The sequence below is a fragment of the Chiloscyllium plagiosum genome, unplaced genomic scaffold (genome assembly GCF_037043375.1).
Source record: "Chiloscyllium plagiosum isolate Xiang-an unplaced genomic scaffold, Cpla_swu_hap1 HiC_scaffold_4, whole genome shotgun sequence".
NCBI classification, from domain to species: Eukaryota; Metazoa; Chordata; class Chondrichthyes; order Orectolobiformes; family Hemiscylliidae; genus Chiloscyllium; species Chiloscyllium plagiosum.
The window spans coordinates 40,946,361-40,961,676 of NW_028270142.1; the positions used below are offsets into that span (position 1 = coordinate 40,946,361).

The following is a 15,316-nucleotide window of genomic DNA, read 5'->3' on the forward strand; positions in this document are numbered from 1 at the left end:
AAGCTCGTTATGCCTGTGTTAGCTTTTTCAAAGTGCAACTGTATTTAGTTCCATGTCATCATCAATCTGGTTGTGTTAACTATCAAGCAATAGAAACCAGACGTACAGATATCCAATTAGAGTAGACCTTATTTCAAGACCCCTTTTTTAAAAGACTTATGTAGTTACAAATAGATTCCCCTGCACTAAGTGCTTCAAAGAAGGAAATAAAAGTACTTTAGGATATGAGAATTTGGATTCATGAGCTACAGATACCTGAGAGAGGCAGTCAACTCATTGCACATGTATTTGAGGTGGTTTGTTTGTGATTGTTAAGAAGTAATGGATTAGATATGATACTTTAGCTAAATAGACAGGAAAATATACAACTTGTGATAGTTGTGTTGTTCACTGATACCAGAAAACAAATGGATAGTTGGCACTGTTACCTCATGGCGACAGTCAATCAAGTTAGCCTTTTTACTTCTGTATTCGCGACACAGTAAAATTAAAACTATCCAAGACCCTCAAAGTTGACTCCAGCTGGTTCCTAATCAGACTTTTGAATATCCAATCCCAGACTCTGCAAATATATATTGTTTACATCGATTTGTAACTTGGCAATTTATTAACAATACAGTAACCTTAGCAGAGCAAAATTAAACAAAGCAATCAAATTGCTACCCATGTTTAAACCCAATAACCTGTTTTCACACAAGAGAGACAAGCAAGTAAATACAGTTAAGGGATAAATTAAAGTGGATAGCACAGTGGTTAGCAATGCTGCCTCACAGCGCCAGAGACCTGGATTCAATTCTTGTCTCAGGCAACTATGTGTGGAGTTTGCACATTCTCCCCATGTCTGCGTGGGTTTCCTCCCACAGCCCAAAAATGTGCAGGTTAGGTGAATTGGCGATTCTAAATTGCCCCTAGTGTTAGGTGAAGGGGTAAATGTGGGGGAGTGGGTCTGGGTGGGTTGCTCTTTGGAGGGTTGGTGTAGACTTGTTGGGCTGAAGGGCCTATTTCCACACACTAAGTAATCTAATCTAATCTTTAAAAAAAAAAGCCAGGTTACTTGCGTGGTTTTCATGATGCATTGTTCCAAAGACAAAGATGATTGACAACTTCAAAAATTCAATCAACAATCAGGGTCACCATTTCAGTTCCTTTAGAGGAAGTCGGTGATCCTTCTAATTTAGTTTCTATTCTCTGAACTTCCACTAGTAGATGATGGGAGATTAGGCAAGGAGCATTCAAATGTTTATGCTATCAACTGCCAAACTCCTCTTTCTGGAAAACAGTCCAAAACCCAGTTCGAAACTCTGGCCTCTCCATGTCAGACTGACCATCTCTCCGTTGGTTCCAGTTACCATTCAACACCTACCATTTGCTGGAGCATAAGATCCCTCCTGGACTTGCTGAACCAGTTCTCAGGTACTGGCCAACATGTGCTATCTGCTTAAATGTTCTGCTCATCTGCTACCTGTTTAAATGTACTGCTCTCCCCTGGTGTCGAAGCATCTGTAGAACCTTTTGATCAAGATCCAATTAATCCAGGCCTGGTCTCTCAGACAAACCACAGCTCGTTTCTTTCTTTCTTTTTTTTTGATGCAAGCTGCTGCCCACAATCAAAAGGTCATTTTCCACTCAGTTTTCAATTCACAACTTCAAACCAAAATTGATAAAAAGAATAAAATCCCTTGGTCTTCCTCCCTCTTTCCTCATCTCCCTCTTTCTTCCATCCTGCCCCGCCCATCCCAGATCCAATCCTCCAACTTTGCAATGCTGTCCTGAACTGTCCCACCTGTCCATCTTTCTTTCTTCCTACCTATTCACTCCACCCTCCCCACTGACCTATCACTATCATCCCCCACCTGCATCTATTGCCTTCAAAGTTACCTTCCCCTGGCCCCACCCTCTCTACTATTTATCTCTCAGCCCCCTTCTCTCCCTCTGCCCCCTCACATTCCTGATGAAGGGGGTTATGCCTGAAACGTTGACTCTTCTGCTCCTTGGATGCTGCTTGACCTGCTGTGCTTTTCCAGCACCGCACTTTTTTCGACATTTTTCTCTTCATTTTTTCCATCTTTCCTGGCCCATCTTCCATCTCAGGAAGGTAGGTATCTGACAAGTCCTGCCATCTAAAGAAGTCACTTATACATATTTTATTCAAAGTTTGTGTGAAGATTTGTAGCTTGGGTGCTCGTTGTTGTGGTTCTGTTCGCCGAGCTGGAAGTTTTTGTTGCAAACGATTCGTCCCCTGGCTAGGCGACATCAACAGTGCTTGGGAGGCTCCTGCGAAGCGCTTCTTTGATGTTTCCTCCGGTGTTTATAGTGGTCTGTCCCTGCCGCTTCCGGTTGTCAGTTTCAGCTGTCCGCTGTAGTGGTTGGTATATTGGGTCCAGGTCGATGTGTTTGTTGATGGAGTTTGTGGATGAATGCCATGCCTCTAGGAATTCTTTGGCTGTTCTCTGTCTGGCTTGCCCTATGATAGTAGTGTTGTCCCAGTCGAATTCATGTTGCTTGTTGTCTGCGTGTGTGGCTACTAAGGATAGCTGGTTGTGTCGTTTCGTGGCTAGTTGATGTTCATGTATGCAGATTGTTAGCTGTCTTCCTGTTTGTCCTATATAGTGTTTTGTGCAGTCCTTGCATGGTATTTTGTACACTACATTAGTTTTGCTCATGTTGGGTATCGGGTCCTTCGTTCTGGTGAGTGTGGCTGTTGGTTTGTGTGCCATTATGAGTCCTAGGGGTCGCAGTAGTCTGGCTCTCAGTTCTGAGATGCTCCTGATGTATAGTAGTGTGGCTAGTCCTTTTGGTTGTGGTATGTCCTCGTTCCGTAGTCTTTCTCTTAGGCATCTGTGGATGAAGTTGCGCGGGTATCCGTTTTTGACGAATACCTTGTATAGGTGTTCCTCTTCTTCTTTTTGCAGCCCTGGTGTACTGCAGTGTGTTGTGGCCCTTTTGAATAGTGTCCTGATGCAGCTTCGTTTGTGTGTGTTGGGGTGATTACTTTCATAGTTTAGGACTTAGTCTGTGTGTGTGGCTTTCTTGTATACCCTAGTAGTGAATTCTCCATTCGGTGTTCTCTGTACCATCACGTCTAGGAATGGGAGTTGGCTATCCTTTTCTTCTTCTCTCGTGAATCGGATTCCTGTGAGTGTGGCGTTGATGATCCGGTGTGTTTTTTCTATTTCCGTGTTTTTAATGAATACAAACGTGTCATCGACATATCTGACCCAGAGTTTGGGTTGAATTTGTGGTAGGACTGTTTGTTCTAACCTTTGCATAATTGCCTCTGCTATGAGTCCCGAGATTGGTGATCCCATGAGTGTTCCGTTGATTTGTTCGTATCTGGTTGTTGAATGTGAAGTGTGTTGTGAGGCACAAGTCCAGTAGTTTAAGAATGCCGTCTTTGTTGATAGGTTCAGCGTCCTGTTTTCTGTTCTGTATGTCCAGTAGGTTGGCTATTGTTTCTCTGGCTAGGGTTTTGTCAATCGAAGTGAACAGTGCCGTCACGTCGAATGATATCATGGTTTCATCTTTATCTATGTGTATATTTCTGATGATGTCCAAGAATTCCTGTGTTGATTGTATAGAGTGTTTGGATCCGCTGACCAGGTGTTTCAGTTTCTGTTGTAGTTCTTTGGCCAGTTTGTATGATGGTGTCCCTGGTAGTGATACTATGGGTCTGAGTGGGATGTCTGGTTTGTGTACTTTTTTAGGTAATTCATAGAATCTGGGGGTGTTGTTGCTTTCTGGTTTCATTCTTTGTAGGTCAGCTCTGGTTATCTGTCCGTTTTTTTGTAGATTCCTTAGTGTGTTATTTATCCTATTGGTGAGTTGTGGTGTGGGGTCAAATTCCTTCATTTGGTAGGTGTTGATATCTGCAAGTAGTTGTTGTGCTTTTTGGATGTAATCAGATTTATCTAGGATGACCGTCATTCTGCCTTTATCTGCTGGTAGTATGATTATGTTCTTATCGTTTCTTAGTGATTTCAGTGCTTCCCTCTCCTTGGTGTTGAGGTTATGTGTTTGTCTTTTCCTTATTATCATAGGTACGACAGTTTGTCTCACTGTTTGTTGTGTCTCTTCTGTCAGTCCATTGTTCCTGAGTGTGCATTCTAGTGCTGCTAGGAAGTCTGCTGTCTTGGCGTCCCTGTGGTTGTAGTTGAGTCCCTTGGCCAGTATTGTTCTTTCCGTGTCTGTGAGCTGTCTGTGGGAGACGTTTTTAACCCAGGTGTGTGTTGTAGTGTCCTCTTTGTTGTGTGTTAGTTTGGCCATTTTTTCTTTTAGTGCCGTTTTTTGCAGTGTGTTGTCCTGTTCTGTCCTATGGTGACAGCCTGTTCTATGATCCAGGTCCATTCACGATTAGTGGTTTTTGAAATTAACGACTTTTGGCGCGCAATTTCTTGTTTGTACTTGTGGAGTCGGTTGTGCGCGTCTGTGATCATTACCTGGATCATCCTGAATCTGTTCTGCTTGGCTGTTTCCCTGGCTTGTGGGTTGTTGACTGGCGGTCTGTATCTGACACATTGTGGAAGGATTCGATTCTTTCGGCATTCGTGTAGGAACCGGAGTTGTTCATATGTGGCGCTTAGTCGGTTAGCGCAGGATTCCCATTTCCTGGCTTGTCTCAGCGTCTCTCGCCCGTAAATGTTCAAAGTTTGTGCGAAGATTTGTAGCTCGGGTGCTCGTTGTTGTGGTTCTGTTCGCCGAGCTGGAAGTTTTTGTTGCAAACGTTTCGTCCCCTGGCTAGGCGACATCATCAGTGCTTGGGAGGCTCCTGCGAAGCGCTTCTTTGATGTTTCCTCCGGTGTTTATAGTGGTCTGTCCCTGCCTAAGAGAAAGACCACGGAACGAGGACATACCACAACCAAAAGGACTAGCCACACTACCATACATCAGGAGCATCTCAGAACTGACAGCCAGACTACTGCGACCCCGAGGACTCATAACGGCACACAAACCAACAGCCTCGCTCAGACAACAACTCACCAGAACGAAGGACCCGATACCCAACATGAGCAAAACTAATGTAGTGTACAAAATACTATGCAAGGGCTGCATAAAACACTATATAGGACAAACAGGAAGACAGCTAACAATCTGCATACATGAACATCAACTAGCCACGAAATGACACGACCAGCTATCCTTAGTAGCCACACACGCAGACAACAAGCAACATGAATTCGACTGGGACAACACTACTATCATAGGGCAAGCCAGACAGAGAACAGCCAGGGAATTCCTAGAGGCATGGCATTCATCCACAAACTCCATCAACAAACACATCGACCTGGACCCAATATACCAACCACTACAGCGGACAGCTGAAACTGACAACCGGAAATGGCAGGGACAGACCACTATAAACACCGGAGGAAACATCAAAGAAGCGCTTCGCAGGAGGCTCCCAAGCACTGATGATGTCGCCTAGCCAGGGGACGAAACGTTTGCAACAAAAACTTCCAGCTCGGCGAACAGAACCACAACAACATATTTTATTGCTAGGGGCTGTTATTTTATATCAAATCAATCAATGGTTTCAAACATTCTCATGAATTGGAGCGTGGGTGTCCAAGATGTCAAGATGGTAACCTCTTTCATTTTCTCTCTGCCACTTTTTAAGTTTGTTAACCTGAAATTCATTTGCTAGCCCTTTCTCAACACTTGCATAAAAAAGGAAACTCAGAATGCACCATCCGACAACTTAGGAATGTCAACATGGAAACTTGCGATATAAGACCTTGATATTTCCAAGGAGACCAATGAAAACCGTTCCTCTGCTGAGGCGACCTTGTGGTATGAAAATCCATTTTTATGAAGTGTTTCTACCTTTAATAAATTATGACCTTTAGAATAACGTCCTGTTTCTTACAAGAGCTATACTAAACGAGTGGTTTTGTTGCTGGACTAGTAACGCAGAGACCTGAACCAACTGCAATTGGGTAATTTAAATTCAGGTAATTAACTAAGCTTGCAATAATAGGCAGTATCAATAACGTGCAATTAACAACTGGATTATTATCAAAATTCCAGCTGACGTGTTTGTGTTGTGAAGGGCAGGAAATCTGCTGTTCTTACCAAGTCTCGCCTATCTTTTACTACAGACCCTCAGTCGTTTAATATTGTGTTCTCTGAAATGGCATAACAAGCCACTAAGGTGTATTCTCTAGAAGACAGCTCACCGTAGCATTCTAAATCTCAATATTTGTCTTGCTAGAAACATGTATATCCGATGAGTGTATGGAAGAAAGGTAAAACTTGCATGGTGGCTCAGTGGTTAGCATCGCTGCCTCACTGCCAGGGACCCGGGTTTGATTCCAGCCTCGGGTGACTGTGTGCAGTTTACACATTCTCCCTGTGTCTGTGTGGGTTTCCTCCAGGTGCTCCGGTTTCCTTCCACAATCCAAAAATGTGCAGGTAAGCAAATTGGCCATGCTGAATTACCCATAGTGTTCAGGGATGTGTAGCTTAGGTGCATTTGTCAGGAGAAATGTAAAGAAATAGGTAGGGGAATGGGTCTGGCTGGGATGCTCTTCGGGGAATCAGTGTGGATTTGTTGGGCTAAATGGCCTGTTTTCACACTGAGGATTCTATGATGGAAACCTTTGTAAAAGTGTTAACAAAAGCAATCAAATTATACCAAGGTGTCATTATACATAGAGTCCCAATTAGTGTTTTTGTTCAAGACTTAAATAGGACATTAATTTCACTTGTAGACATCTCCAGGGCGATAGTGAGGAGAGAGATCAATCTGAGCCTGGTACAGTTCAGAAAAGATGAGAGTCAAACAGTCAGGACAGGCAGGGACAAAGCAGAGAACAAGGTAGGACTGATTAATTTAACTACATTTATTTCAATGCAAGGGGCCTAACAGGGAAGGCAGATGAATTCAGGGCATGGTTAGGAACATGGGCCTGGGGTATCATAGCAATTACAGAAATGTGGCTCAGGGATGGACAGGATTGGCAGCCTAATGTTCCAGGATACAAATGTTTCAGGAAGGACAGAAAAAAGGCGATAGGAAGGAGAGTGGCATATTTAATAAGGAATAGCATTACATCTGGACTGAGGGAGGATATTCCTGGAAATATATCCAGGGAAGTTATTTGAGTGGAACTGAGAAATAAGAAAGGGATGATCACTTTAATGGGATTATATTATAGACCTCCTAATAGTCAGAGGGAAATTGAGAAACAAATTTGTAAGAAGATCTTAGTTATCTGTAAGAATAGTAGGGGATTTTAACTTTGCAAACATAGACTAGGACTGCCATAGCGTTAAGGGTTTAGACGGAGAGGAATTTAACTGTGTACAAGACAATTTTCTGATTCAGTATGTGGATGTACCTACTAGAGAAGGCACAAAGCTTGACCTACTCTTGGGAAATAAGGCAGGGCAAGTGACTGAGGTGTCAGTGGGGGAAGCACTTTGGGGCCAGCGACCATAATTCTATTCGTTTTAAAATAGTGATGGAAAAGGATAGACCGGATCTAAAAGTTGATGTTCTAAATTGGAGAGGGGCTAATTTTGACAGTATTGGGCAAGAACTTTCTAAAACTGATTGGAGGCAGATGTTTGCAGGTAATGGGATGGCTGGAAAATGGGGAGTCTTCAGAAATTAGATAACGAGAGTCCAGAGACAGTACATTCCTGTCAGGGTGAAAGGGAAGGCTGGTAGGTATATGGAATGCTGGATGACTAGAGAAATTGAGGGTTTGGTTAAGAAAAAGAAGGAAGCATATGTCAGGTATTAACAGGATAGATCAAGTGAATCCTTAGAGTATAAAGGAAGTAAGAGTATACTTAAGAGGGAAACCAGGTGGGCAAAAAAGGGACATGAGATAGCTTTGGTAAATGGGGTTAAGGAGAATCCAAAGAGTTTTTATAAATACACTAAGGATAAAAGGGTAACTAGGAGAGAATAGGACCCCTCGAAGATCAGCAAGGTGGCCGTCGTGTGGAGCAGCAGGAAATGGGGGAGATACTAAATGAATATTTTTTATCGGTATTTACAGTGGAAAAGGCCATCTTGAAAAATGTCTATACTACAGAGGAGAAAGTGCTGGATGTCTTGAAACGCATAAAAGTGGATAAATCCTCAGGCCCTGATCAGGTATACCCGAGAACTCTGTGGGAAGCTAGAGAAGTGATTGCTGGGCCGCTTGCTGAGATATTTACATCACCAATAGTCACAGGTGAGGTGCCGGAAGACTGGTGGTTGGCTAACATGGTGCCACTACTTAAGAAAGCTAGTAAGGACAAGCCAGGGAGCTATAGACCGGTGAGCCTGACATCAGTGGTGGGCAGATTGTTGGAGGGAATCCTGAGGGCCAGGATGTACATGTATTTGGAAAGACAAGGACTAATTAGGGATTGTCAGCATGGCTTTGTGCATGGGAAATCATGATTCACAAACTTGATTGAGTTTTTTTGAAGTAGTAACAAAGAGGATTGATGAGGGCAGTGTAATGGATGTGATCTATATGGTCTTCAGTAATGCATTCGACAAGGTTCCTCATCAGAGACTGGTTAGCAACGTTAGACCTCATGGAATACACGAAGAACTAGCCATTTGGATACAGAACTGGCTCGAAGGTAGAAGACCGCAAGCGAGGGTGAAGGGTTGTTTTTCAGACTGGATGCCTGCGACCAGTGGAGTGCTACAAGGATCGGTGCTAAGTCCACTACTTTTCATCATTTATTTAATGATTTGGGTGTGAGCATAAGAAGTATAGTTAGTAAGTTTGCAGATGACACCAAAATTGGAGGTTTAGTGGACAGCAAAGGAGGTTACCTCTGATTATAACGGGATCTTGATCAGATGGGCCACTGGGCTGAGGAGTGGCAGTTGGAGTTTAGTTTAGATAAATGTGAGGTGCTGCATTTTGGGAAAGCAAGTCTTAGCAGGACGTATACACTTAATGGTAAGGTCCTAGGGAGTGTTACTGAACAAAGAGACCTTGGAGTGCAGGTTCACAGCTCTTTGAAAGTGGAATCGCAGGTAGATAGGATAGTGAGGAAGGCATTTGGTATGCTTTCCTTTATTGGAGAGAGTATTAAGTACAGGAGTTGGGAGGTCGTGTTACAGCTGTACAGGACATTGGTTAGGCCACTGTTGGAATAGTGTGTGCAATTCTGGTCTCCTTCCTATTGGAAGGATGTTGTGAAACCTGATAGGGTTCAGAAAAGATTTACAAGGATGTTGCCAGGACTGAAGGATTTGAGCTATAGGGAGAGGCTGAACAGGCCGGGGCTGTTTTCCCTGGAGTGTAGGATGCTGAGGGGTGACCTTATAGAGGTATATAAAATCGTGAGGGGCATTTATAGGATAAATAGACAAAGTCTCTTCCTTGGAGTGAGGCAGTCCAGAAGTAGAGTTTTAGTTTGAGAGGGGAAAGCTATAAAAGAGACCTAAGAGGCAGTTTTTTCATACAGAGGGTGGTACATGTATGGAATGAGCTGCCAGAGGAAGTGGTGGAGGCTAGAACAATTGCAACATTTTGAAAGGCATCTGGATGGGTACATGAATAGGATGGGTTTGGAGGGATATGGGTCAGGTGCTGGCAGGTGGGACTAAATTGGGTTTGGGTAGCTGGTCGGCATGGACGAATTGGACTGGAGGATCTGTTTCCGTGTGAGAATAGATTTGAGACAAACACAATTATTTGTTGTGGTATGGTGGCTCAGTGGTTAACACTGCTGCCTCACAGTGCCAGGGACCCGGGTTCGATTCCAACCTTGGGTGAATGTCTATGTGGAGTTTGCACATTCTTCCTGTGTTGCATGGGTTTCCTCCAGGTGTTCCGGTTTCCTCCCACAGTCCAAAGTTAGGTCATAGGGATTTGTAGGTTAGGTGCATTAGTCGGGGCAAATATAGTGTAGGGGAATGGGTCGCTTCGGGTGGGTTACTCTTCGGAGAGTTAGTGTGGACATTTTGGGCCGAAGGGCCTGGTTCCACTCTCTATGGATTCTAATTATGACACATCAAATTCCTGAAACTCCTGTTGAATTCCTTTGCTAACTTCCTCCGATGCATTCTCGGCACTGCTAAGTATCTGTCCTTTTCCTGCCGTTTACAGCTCAGCTCATTTTAGTTTTGATGTCTGTAAGGAACTTGAATTCAAGCAGCCACATTGTCTGACAGCTCACTATTCCTTGACATAAGAAAAGTGATAATTGCAGACATCAGATCTGAACATTTTTACAGTTCTTTCTCCAGACTTAACTACCTAATCAGTCAGCAGGATTAGTTTACCATGGGCAGCATCGAGTTCAGCTAGGTAAAAACGATGACTGCAGATGCTGGAAACCAGAGTCTAGATTAGAGTGGTGCTGGAAAAGCACAGCAATTCGGGCAGCATCCGAGGAGCAGTAAAATCGACATTTCGGGCAAAAGCCCTTCATCAGAAATAGAGGCAGAGAGCCTGAAGGGTGGAGAGATAAATGAGAGGAGGGTGGGGGTGGGGATAAAGTAGTATAGAGTGCAATAGGTGAATGGGGGAGGGGATGAAGGTGATAGGTCAGGGGGGAAGATGGAGTGGATAGGTGGAAAAGAAGATAGGGAGGTAGGACAAGTCATGGGGACAGTGCTGAGCTGAAAGTTTGGAACTGGGGTGAGGTGGGGGAAAGGGGAAATGAGGAAACTGTTGAAGTCCACATTGATGCTCTGGGGCTGAAGTGTTCCGAGGTGGAAGATGAGGCATTCTTCCTCCAGGTGTCTGGTGGTGAGGGAGCGGTGGTGAAGGAGGCCCAGGACCTCCATGTCCTTGGCAGAGTGGGAGGGGGAGTTGAAATGTTGGGCCACAGGGCGGTGTGGTTGATTGGTGCGGGTGTCCCGGAGATGTTTCCCTAAAGCACTCTGCTTGGAGGCTTCCAGTCTCCCCAATGTAGAGGAGACTGCATTGGGAGCAACGGATACAATAAATGATATTGGTGGATGTGCAGGTAAAACTTTGGATGTGGAAAGCTCCTTTAGGGCCTTGGATGGAGGTGAGGGAGTAGGTGTGGGCGCAGGTTTTGCAATTCCTGCGGTGGCAGGGGAAGGTGCCAGGATGGGAGGGTGGGTTGTAGAGGGTCGTGGACCTGACCAGGTAGTCACTGAGGGAACGGTCTTTGCGGAAGGCGGAAAGAGGCTGGGAGAGAAATATATCCCTGGTGGTGGGGTCCGTTTGGAGGTAGTGGAAATGTCGGCAGATGATTTGGTTTATGCGAAGTTGGTAGGGTGGAAGGTGAGCACCAGGGGTGTTCTGTCCTTGTTCCGGTTGGAGGGGTGGGGTCTGAGGGCGGAGGTGCGGGATGTGGATGAGATGCGTTATAGGGCATCTTTAACCATGTGGGAAGGGAAATTGCGGTCTCTAAAGAAGGAGGCCATCTGATGTGTTCTGTGGTAGAACTGGTCCTGCTGGGTGCAGATACGGCAGAGGTGGAGGAATTGGGAAAACAGGATGGCCTTTTTGCAGGAGGTAGGGTGGGAAGAGGTGTAATCCAGGTAGCTGTGGGAGTTAGTGGGTTTGTAAAGAATGTCGGTGTCAAGTCGGTCGTTGTTAATGGAGATGAAGAGATCCAGGAAGGAGAGGGAGATGTCAGAGATGGTCCAGGTAATGTCGATTGCCTGAAACGTCGATTTTACTGCTCCTCGGATGCTGCCCGAGCTGCTGTGTTTTTCCAGCATGACTCTAATCTAGACCCAGCATCGAGTTCAAGTAAGGATTTAAACAAGCAGTGCTAAAGGACTTTTGTTCAAACCATGTTTATGATCTTGAACTTTTCTCATATAATAAAAGTTATAACTTTACTGCTAATGCTTGTTGATGGATTATATAGTGGTAATTGACCAGATTTCTGCAGAATGCCACAAACTTTGCATTTATGCCCGGCATGCTTCATGTATTATCAGGATTAGTGGTGCTGGGAGAGCACAGCAGTTCAGGCAGCATCCAAGGAGCAGCGAAATCGACGTTTCGGGAAAAAGCCCTGAAGGGCTTTTGCCCAAAATGTCGATTTCGCTGCTCCTTGTATGCTGCCTGAACTGCTGTGCTCTTCCAGCACCGCTAATCCAAATTCTAGTTTCCAGCATTTGCAGTCATTGTTTTTACCACCTTCATGTATTATCAGTTGTGTTGGAAGCTAGTTTCTTGATTGGAAGAGTTTCCTGAAGCATCTGCCTTTTGAATTTGTTGTGAATATCTTCACCCCCTTGTTCTCTCTTTAAGTGGCAAAAGGGTGAGAAGATGCTCTTTGCTTTTGTGTGCATGGATTTGAAGGACATAACCAATCAGCTGGGTTCTGTTGATCATGTCTATGAAATCATTGAACTGCAGTGAGAAGTATTCACAGTCCATCTGGTCCTACAGTAATTGCTGAAAGATATCTTTGGGCAAAAAAAATCCACTCATCTTGCTACTGTGGAAGCACCAAGTTGTTGTATATTAATGTAAGTATGTTGGATTGTCTCCTGGAGTCCCATCATGTCATGTGATTACATCATTGTCGATTTTGGAGGCACATAGTTTAGTCTAACTTGTTGCCTTGTAGAATGAACACCACTGTAATAAAGCTTTTTTTTAAAAAAATGCTGCGGTCCCTAGTCCTCTGTGAAACTTAACACAAGCTGATAATTGATGACGAGGCTAAAATCTTAGTCTTAAAAAATAAATTCACACCAGGGAAGAGGTGAAGGGTGCAGAAAATGCTGTTGACATGTTCCCCCTGAGTACCAAGTGCCCTGTGTGGGGGGAAATGTTTTACGTTAGGGATGTAGATCAAGACACAGGCAACTTAAGAACACCTTGTAAGTGGGGGGCAAAGAACAAATAGTGCTAAAATGGTGGTGCATCCTGCTATGCATCCCATTTCCATTTAAAAAAAAGATTAAAAAGCAGCAAGCAATTTGTTGCCATAGGACTGTATGATGAAAACAAAGTGGTGAAACTCCTCCACAGAAATTCTATTATTTTGTTGATGCTAATTGAAGTAGATCGGGAGGTGCACACCAGAGAGGCGGTTTCATTATTTCCAGGAAGTGTATCAGAAGCAATTGTGCTGCAACTCTTTTTTAAGAAAGCTTACAAGGAACGTATACAATACTGTTCTTTTAAGGTGTTATATCAATGTAAATGTTCAATTATTCAGTCAGACTGAATATTTGTCCTTGTATGTTGTCGAAGGACATCTTCCAGCTTTAATGGAAATAATGTGGTTTGAGAAAATGAGATTTAACTGGGCTGAAGTAAATGACTTGTCAGATTCTGAGACACATCTACCATAAATTCTAAAGAAATAGCATTGTTTTCAGTAGGGATCTGGGAATCATGGAAAATATTGCTGTCAAATTGAAAATCAAGGTTGATAATTAAACAAATTGTTACAAGGCTTTATGGAATCCGGTCAAAGATTGAGGCAGAATTAGAGACGCTGGTCAAGACTGGAGTCCTTGAACTTGTAAATATGAGTGATTGATTGGACCGTGCCCCATCATACCATGAAGAAAGATTGATCAGTAGGCATCTGGTGATTTTAAGGTCAATATTATTCAGGTACCCAAAGTGCCAAGTAGCATCCTTTGCTTTCAGTTGATGGTCTATTTGCTGGGCTAGCTAACAGCTTTTCCATAAAATTGTCTTAAGTCAAGTCTAATTCCAGATGAATGTAGATTCTGAATCACCAGAAGTACTTGATAATTGTAACATACAAAGAGCTACTTAAAGATGAGAGACTTTTATTTGGAATCATATCTGCCCCTGCATTATTCCAACATGCCCTGGAACAGATTTTACATTGGATTATGAGGAGTCCAAAGTTAACCTTGATGCTATTTTATTCACAGAGTGAATCAAGAAAGAGCATCTCCATGATTTAGATGCTACTTTGCAGAGACTTGAAGATTATGGCCTAACTGAGGAAAAAGTGTAAATATTTAAAATATTACATTGAATATGTAAGCCATGTCATTTGAAGCTAAGTCACCTTCAAAAGTGAAAGCAATAATAACTAAGGCAGCAACACTAAAAATGTAAGCTAATTGTGATTATGTTTGGACTTGCCAAAGTAATTTAGCAGGTTTGTTCCAAATCATGCCCCCATTCTCAAGCCGTTGCACAATTTATGACACTAAAACAAGAATTGAAAGTGGGAAGATCAGAGCCATTAAACAAGCCAAAAAGGTTTACTAGTGTCAGATGTCCTGACCTATTTTGACCCCAAGTTATATTTGCAACTAGCAATGATGCTAGGAATCAATTTTGGCATTAGATGACTCCACTGATACTTGTATGGCTGGGAATTTACCCACTAACAGACCACAGACCGTTCACCTCAATATTTGGGTCTCACATAGGGATACTTCCTCTAGAGGTGAGCTGTATGCAGAGGTGAGTGTTGTTGCTGTCAGCTCACACATAGACAATTAAGTATCAGCAATCCAACTTGCATGGGCAGTGTTTGCATAATATTTCACCACCGTCAAGGAGTGGGTACTCGCCATTATTATAGCACAGACTGGGCCAGTTTCCGACATCGTTACAGACGAGAGCTGATCCAGTGTGGAAAAGACATGTAGATCACCTCTTGGCAACCAGCACGATTGTGCCAGAGACTACTTTTTTTTTACAACCCACATATAACTGCTGTATGGAGACCTCGATAGAACAATAACTGAAGCACCTGTGGGAGACATTACTTTAGTAGAGGCTACCATGATGTTATGCAAAACTCTGAACATATAGTTGTCTCAGGAAAAGACAATGGCAGATGATGTTCCCAGTATACCTAAACTCTAGAGGTTAAATTGAATGAGAAACCGAATCAGAAGCCTGAAGGATGTCAATAGCCACACAAAGTTTAAAAAAAACCACACAACACCAGGTTATAGTCCAACAGGTTTATTCGGAAGCACTAGTTTTCGGAGTGTTGCTCCTTCATCAGGTAGCTGATGAAGGAGCAGCACTCCGAAACCTCGTGCTTCCAAATAAACCTGTTGGACTATAATCTGGTGTTGTGTGGTTTTTAACTTTGTCCAACACTGGCTCCTCCGCATAACAGCCACACAGGAATCTTTGCCCTCTGCAAATCTTATCTACTGACTCATGTATGTGTATGATTATAAATGTTTTAATTGCAAGAACCACACACGTAAAAGGAGAGGAATGTTGTGTACATGTATTTGTATAAGTATGTTAGACTCTCACTTTTACAGTCTTATGTGAACTGATGACAATGTGATTCGCCATAATGGAGGGACACAATTTAGTTAAGCTTGCCTTGTAGAGTGAACACTTCCTTCATGAAGTTCTTGTTTGATGTGCATGTCATGATTGGCTTGGCATTT

The 15,316-nt window shown here is 43.4% G+C and overlaps 1 protein-coding gene across 2 annotated transcripts in view; it reads left to right on the forward strand.

Annotated features, from left to right (window-relative positions):
* Positions 1-15,316, forward strand: part of nudcd1 (NudC domain containing 1) — a 118,332-nt gene that overhangs the window by 60,943 nt on the left and 42,073 nt on the right. The gene's annotated exons all lie outside the window — the stretch shown is intronic.